Genomic DNA, 6,964 nt, shown 5'->3' on the forward strand with positions numbered 1-6,964 from the left:
CCTTTCCGATTCCTTGCAGCGTGGTCGGACCATCCTCAGTATGAGGGAGTGGTCTTACGAGCTTGGCAACGGGGTGTGAACGATCCACACCAAACTCAGTCAAGTCAGAACTGACTCTGAAGCTTTCAATAAGGAAGTCTTTGGAGACATTTTCCGGCGCAAGCGTTGGGTTGAAGGACGGCTTCGTGGAGTCCAAAGGGAGCTCAACTTCCGAGTATCATCAGACATGGTCCAACTTGAATCTGAACTGCAAAGAGATTACAGAGCTATTCTAAAGCAAGAAGAACTCCTTTGGTTTCAGCGAGCCCGGGGGAATAACATCCGCTTTGGTGACCGGAACACCACTTATTTCCATACACATGCGGTCATCAGGAAAAGGAGGAACCAGATTCATAGGCTTAAGCTTGCTAATGGTTCATGGTGTTCGGATCCAGAAACCATAACTAATGAGGTGCTCCAACATTTTACCTCCCTCTTTGCAGCAGGTCCAGCTCGGGAGCACTCAGAATTCAACCACCACGCATTCGCCACGTTAACAGAGGTGGAGAAAACCAACCTGATTTTCCCAGTAATTAAAGAAGAAGTCAGGAAGGCGCTAATGACTATGAAATCCTATACGGCTCCTGGTCCCGACGGCTTCCAACCTTTTTACTATAAAAAATATTGGAACCTTGTTGGTGAGGATGTGACACAAGTGGTTCAGAAAGCTTTTGAGAGTGGCTTAGTGGATGAAAATTTACTAGAAACCCTAGTAGTTTTGATTCCAAAAATTGAGAACCCAACTCACGCCAAAGAGCTCCGCCCAATCAGCCTTTGTAATGTCCTCTACAAAATCATTACAAAAGTGATTGTGAATCGTATTCGCCCTATGATGAACCGGTTGATCGGACCAATGCAGAATTGCTTCTTGCCTGGACGGGGTACTATGGACAATGCTTTCTTGGCCCAGAAGATAGTCCATTATATGAACTCCTCCATAGCTCAAAAGGGTTGCTTAGCTTTCAAAATTGACCTGGAAAAAACTTATGACAGTGTTTCTTGGGATTTCCTAGAGGAGACATTAAGTCTCTTTGAGTTTCCCCAGCGGCTTATTCAGCTGATTATGTGCTGTGTCAGGGGCTCTAACCTCTCCCTCTTGTGGAATAATGCTTGACTAACAGGTTTTCATCCAGGGAGAGGGCTCCGGCAAGGAGATCCGCTGTCTCCATACCTCTTTGTCTTGTGTATGGAGAGATTGTCAGTTAAAATCCATCATCTAGTTGACACTAGTGCATGGAAGCCTATCAGAATTGCAGCACAGGGCCCCCTATTTCTCATTTATTTTTTGCTGATGATGTGCTTCTTTTTTGCCAGGCAAATACTACTCAAGTTCAACTGCTTGCAAACACTCTCCAAGCTTTTTGCACTCACTCAGGGTTGAAAATTAACATCGGAAAATCTAAGGCAATGGCCTCCAAGGGTGTTCGTTCCAATGTAAGAGAAGAGATCCGTATCATTGCGCCCATCCCATTTGTGAACAATCTTGGCAAATACTTGGGGTTCCCTATGTCAGGAGGTAGGGCAACTCGAGGACGCTTTGATTTCTTGTTGGACAACATCTCTCGTAAATTAGCTTCTTGGAAGACCAATCTCCTCAACCTGGCGGGTAGAGTGTGTCTCTCCAAAGCGGTTTTGGCAGCCATCCCGACCTACTACATGCAAGTCTTTTGGCTTCCAAAGAAGATCACCAACAGGATAGACCAAACTGTGCGCTCCTTCATCTGGTCCAAGGGTCATGGCCAACGTGGCTGGCATCTAGTGAACTGGAAAACAATCACTCTCGACAAAGAGAATGGAGGCCTAGGGATCAAGATCATGGAGGATCACAATACTGCGTTGCTTGGAAAAGCAGTTTGGCAATTCCTGATAAACGCTGACAAGTTGTGGGTTAGGGCGCTTTCTCACAAACCAAGGTGATTCAGTGCTCAGTGCTCGCTCCTACGCGAACTAGCACCTCTGCGGTATGGCGAGGCATCTTGAAAGCTCGCGATAGCCTCAGAGATGGTTTCAAGTTTAAGCTTGGGAATGGGAACTCGTCTATATGGTATCGGGACTGGACTGGGCGAGGAAAGATTGGTGACCATCTCCCCTTTATTCACATTACCGATACGCAACTCAGATTCAAGGATGTAGTTGCTCACCACACTTGGCAACTTGACAAGCTGTACACCATGCTCCCCCCGGAGGTAGTGGATTGTTTCACTCGCGTGGATCCTCGGTTAGACTTGACGGTGAATGACCATTGGCATTGGGATGGTGATGATCCTGGAGCTTACACAATTAGAAGTGGGTATGCTTGGCTGAGGGAAAAGCATCAGGTTTCAATGGCACCACAAGACTGGCGGTGGCTGTGGAAGCTACCGGTGCCGGAGAAAGTGCGTTACTTTGTATGGCTGACGTTGCACGACTCACTCCCAGTCAATAGTCTCCGTCACAAGTGTCACATGGCGGTTTCAGGAGCTTGTTCGAGGTGCTCCGCCCCTGAGGAAGATCCGCTCCATGCTCTGAGAGATTGTCCCCATTCTCGCGAAATTTGGACAAGGATGGGAGCTTGGCAGTGGTATGGTTTTCGTAATCAGAATTTACAGACTTGGATTCAAGAGTTAGCGACAGGTAACCATGGTCGCCGCTTTCTAGCAGGGTTGTGGGGCACCTGGAAATGGAGATGCAATATGTGCTTCGAAGCACATCCTTGGACCATTGAAGTGGCTTGGAGAAATATATGCCACGAGCACGACTCCTTCTGTCAATTCCTCAAACCTGACATGCTGGATAATGATTTTGCATGGATGCGTATCAGGTGGCACCCTCCCACTGCAGGCTTTTTGAAGCTAAATGTTGATGGTAGATACAGTGAGGACGATGGCCATACAGGTGGTGGTGGCTTGCTAAGAGACAGTAATAGCAGTTGGGTTTGTGGATTTATGAGTCATGCAGCATCAGGGAACGCGTTTATATCGGAAGCCTCTGCCCTTCGAGATGGACTCCTAATGGCTTGGAACCATGGCACCCGTAATCTCGTTTGTGAAACTGATTGTAAGGAGCTTGTAGATTTGTTATTGAAGCGTGATGGGATCAACTTTCATGTCCAAGCTTCTCTCTTGAAAGATATCTGCAACCTTCTAGACAGGGGATGGCAAGTGGAGCTTTGTTGGATCCCCCGGGAAGTTAACTCCATTGCTGATTGGTTGGCAAAGCAAGGCTTCAGAGAAAGAAATATAAAGCTTCAGCTGTTGGCAAGTCCTTCTCAAGAGCTTCAAGTGATGTTGCTCCAAGATTCATTAGGAGCCCCTTAGTTTTGTTTTTGTAATTTTTGCACTTTTCCGATGTATCAAAAAAAAGAAAAGATTAATCTAAATCTAAATAGTATATAAAAGAGAACCTAAAAGATGGCAAGTTTTGACACTTGGCAAGCAATGAAGGAGGTTTCAACAATTTTTCCATGATTAAAAAAAATCAAAAAGAAAATCTTATTACCACTTTTGGAAACTTGAAAGTGGCATCTTTGCTAATTGTTTTTTTATCTAAGGGTAGCCATGTAATAGCACCTGCAATTTATTTTATTTTCGAAATATTTTTTACCCAAATTTGACTAACATTCATTTTTGATTCACATTAATTATCCATTACATTCAATATTGATTCACATTAATTATCCACTACCTACTTCTAATCCAATCATATTTTTTCTGTTGAACAATTTTAACCATGTTTTTATCTATAATAAAAACCACCTAATTGGTGGTCAATCAGTTTTAAGCATTGTTAACCCCTCTTTTAAACCTCTTTAATATCCTTCTGATTTCTTTTCTTTTTTACGTGCCTTTCTCCTTAATACCTCTTTGCATTCTAATTTCCCATTGTTGAAAAATAACTACAAACTATAGCCTACTAATCTCACCAGTAAAAAAAGGATAATTGAATACCTTATCATTTTGTTTTCATTCACATGCATAATCATGGCCTTGGAAAAAAATCTAATCACATTAATTCTCTACATTCCCAAAACGTGTTTTCAAAATTGTATTCAATTTTTTTTTGATACTCTCACTTATTATTTTGATTGGTTTCTTTTGCCAACCTAATGTGATAGAATTCATGAGGCTTCACCTATAAATAACACAAGAATTTTCATCCAAAACATAAAACCTTCTTTCTCAATCTACTCTGCGTTTTCAGTTGCTTATTTCTCCCTATTGCAATTGCCCCTTTTACACATATTAGGCATACTATAAAAGGGAGTGTGTGGAATGATAAAGTGTTCCATATCCAATTCAACTTATCTTTCGTTTCCTGTGTTTTTAGTTGCAGATTACCTTTAACTATGGCAGCACTAATTTCTTCGTGGGATTTTGGTTATAGGTTTTGCGAGGATGAATCACATTGAAGAATTTAGGTAATCCTCACCCTCTCAGCCATTACGGAAGTAGCATCCCCTGACTGTGCTCTTTCTTCATCCTTATCTTCCCAAGGTTGTCATATTTAACTTTTTGTGTTCTAATTTTTTGTTTTCATTTGTTGTGTGTATAATGATCTGAAAAGGTTGTAAAGAAAGATAGATAGTGCCTTAGGGAGACATGGCCTTTAATTGTTAGAAGAGAATAGTAGCATAAGAAGAATGTTGCAGCAGAAGAAAAATATTTTGGTAGGTTTAATTATTCTTTAATTAACTCTTCATCTTCCCTTTTCTAATAGGTTTATTTTCTCAGCAGGCTAGACTTTTCTAATCAACTCTTCATCCTTTCCTTTGATAATAGCATATCATTTTTGTTTGGGCGTGTATTGGATATACTATTACTGGAACTCTATTCATTGATGTACCATTGTTGATTCTGCATCTGATTTCTCATTACAAAGGTAAGCTCTTTTCATATAACACTTTCTGTTGTTGTATTTGGAGCACTGTTATTGTATAATGGAAAGAGTGATTTTAATCTGAATCACTTCTCTTTTTTGACAATATTAACTTTCTTTGTTCCTCTTTACTTTATCTAAATCTTTTCTCTCTCAAACCCTCATCAAGATTTATAAATGAAACTCCATTATCAAGATATTTGGAAAATGCCCCACAAACTAGGACGCTCTCCATTGATGTGCTTGGTGCTGGGCATCTAGCTAAGAAGTGGACATTTCTGGCAATTTTCAATGCATACCAACATGTTTAACAGTTCTATGTTTGTGTTTATATAATGAAGGATGACCTTTGTGTAGCATGTTAAGTGCCAGAACTATTGATAGAGAATTCTGTCACTATTATTTACTTCATGTTTGTCATCAAAACTAATGTAGATCTAATTTGTTTATGCAGTAGTACAAAGTTATTCAAGCTACATGTTATCGTTTGTTGGCAGAACTATGTGAATCTGGTGTATCCTTTTTCACTTCTTTTGTGTGAATTTAAAGTTTGATAACATGAACTATGGTATGTGACCAGTGAAATGTGCTATTTACCAATATGCTCTCATTCTTATGTTGCTTATGTTATCAGTAATTAATTCATGGGTTTTACAAAAGATCTTATCTGAGGGGTCCTCCACACATAAATCTTCTCATTATCCCAACCTAGAGTACCTGTATGTGTAGTGAGTCCTTATTCTTCCAAGTTTTTGAAAGTGTCTTGAGGACTTTCTAGCAGCACTTTCCCAGCAATTATTTTCTTCATTCTTTTGTGTTTATTTTTCTGCTTTCTTTTTTTCTTTTAAAATAGTGACATGTGATTTCAATTTTTTCTTTTCCTTTTGTTCAGCATCCAAGAAAGTTGGCTATTGGAGAAGACTTTCATTATTAATCTACACTGTGAGACTCAGCACATAAATAATACGCTGAAAAAATCTACCTCAAGCAATGGCTATGAGGATGACCATGCACGTCTATTCATATTCTCCTTATTATTATTTTAGTCAACATTTGAAACAGAAACTAGGTGATGTTTTTAGGTGCAAGAGCCAATTCACCTCATAATATATTTATGTTTGCGCAGAAAAATTACTGTCCTTTTATTTTTTGTTATTTAAATAAATTTAGGGTTTAAATATGGATGTGTGTCATTTTAATGAAATCGGGGAAAATATGACATGTGTGTCTTTTTATTTTTTTTATGCAAATGATGATTGAAATTTATAAGTAATATCTCTCTTCCTAATGATCTATGTTTGTAATACATGTACCAGTGCACCTTTCTGGAGATATTCTCCAGCCTTAATATATGAATCTCTTTCTCTTGCAAAAAAAATGGTATTATAGCTAATGGGTGGAAAAATATGACGAGAGACCGAGTTATAAGATTTAATTGAAAGTTTATCATTATACAAACTACCAAAATAGGAGGATCATTCCATGAGAGTCGGTGCTTTGAATAGAAAAATAAGTTTTGATAAAATTTATAAGTCTAAAATATAATATAATGTTTTTTTAACCACAATATCATGTTAAAAGTGTTTAATTACAGTTACAGTTATTTATGTTTGATTACATGAGGAGCAATGCTATACATGTAAATAATTTTCATTTTAAATCTAAAATTAAAAAATATACTTTCAGTATTTTTAATAAGTTTTTTTATAATTAATTTAGAAGTATATATATATATATATATATATATATATATATATATATTATCTAAGTATGATTATTTGACGATGAAAATGTCATGTGAAGATTAAAACATATTAATATATATAGTATGTATATATATTTTTATTTAAATTACTTGATTACAAGAAGAGAGTAGAAATGTTAAGATATACACGGTAAAAAGTTCCCACGAGAGGCATATTTTACATGAATATAGTTTCATATCAAAACTAATTTATAAATTTATTCTATTATAGTTTTTTTTTACTTTTCCATAATTTTATATATGAAAGTATGATAATTTGATGATGAAAATATGACGTACGAAGATTAGAAAACATTAATACATATA

General features: G+C 37.9%; 1 long non-coding RNA gene across 1 annotated transcript; it reads left to right on the forward strand.

Annotated features, from left to right (window-relative positions):
* The first annotated feature begins 4,139 nt into the window (after nucleotides 1-4,139).
* On the forward strand, nucleotides 4,140-6,109 carry LOC130714454 (uncharacterized). Its single transcript, XR_009011284.1, has 4 exons — nucleotides 4,140-4,435; nucleotides 4,582-4,684; nucleotides 4,797-4,896; nucleotides 5,348-6,109. It is a non-coding gene; the product is annotated as an uncharacterized LOC130714454 (long non-coding RNA).
* Nucleotides 6,110-6,964: the final 855 nt, after the last annotated feature.

The sequence above is a fragment of the Lotus japonicus genome, chromosome 4, assembly GCF_012489685.1.
Source record: "Lotus japonicus ecotype B-129 chromosome 4, LjGifu_v1.2".
NCBI classification, from domain to species: Eukaryota; Viridiplantae; Streptophyta; class Magnoliopsida; order Fabales; family Fabaceae; genus Lotus; species Lotus japonicus.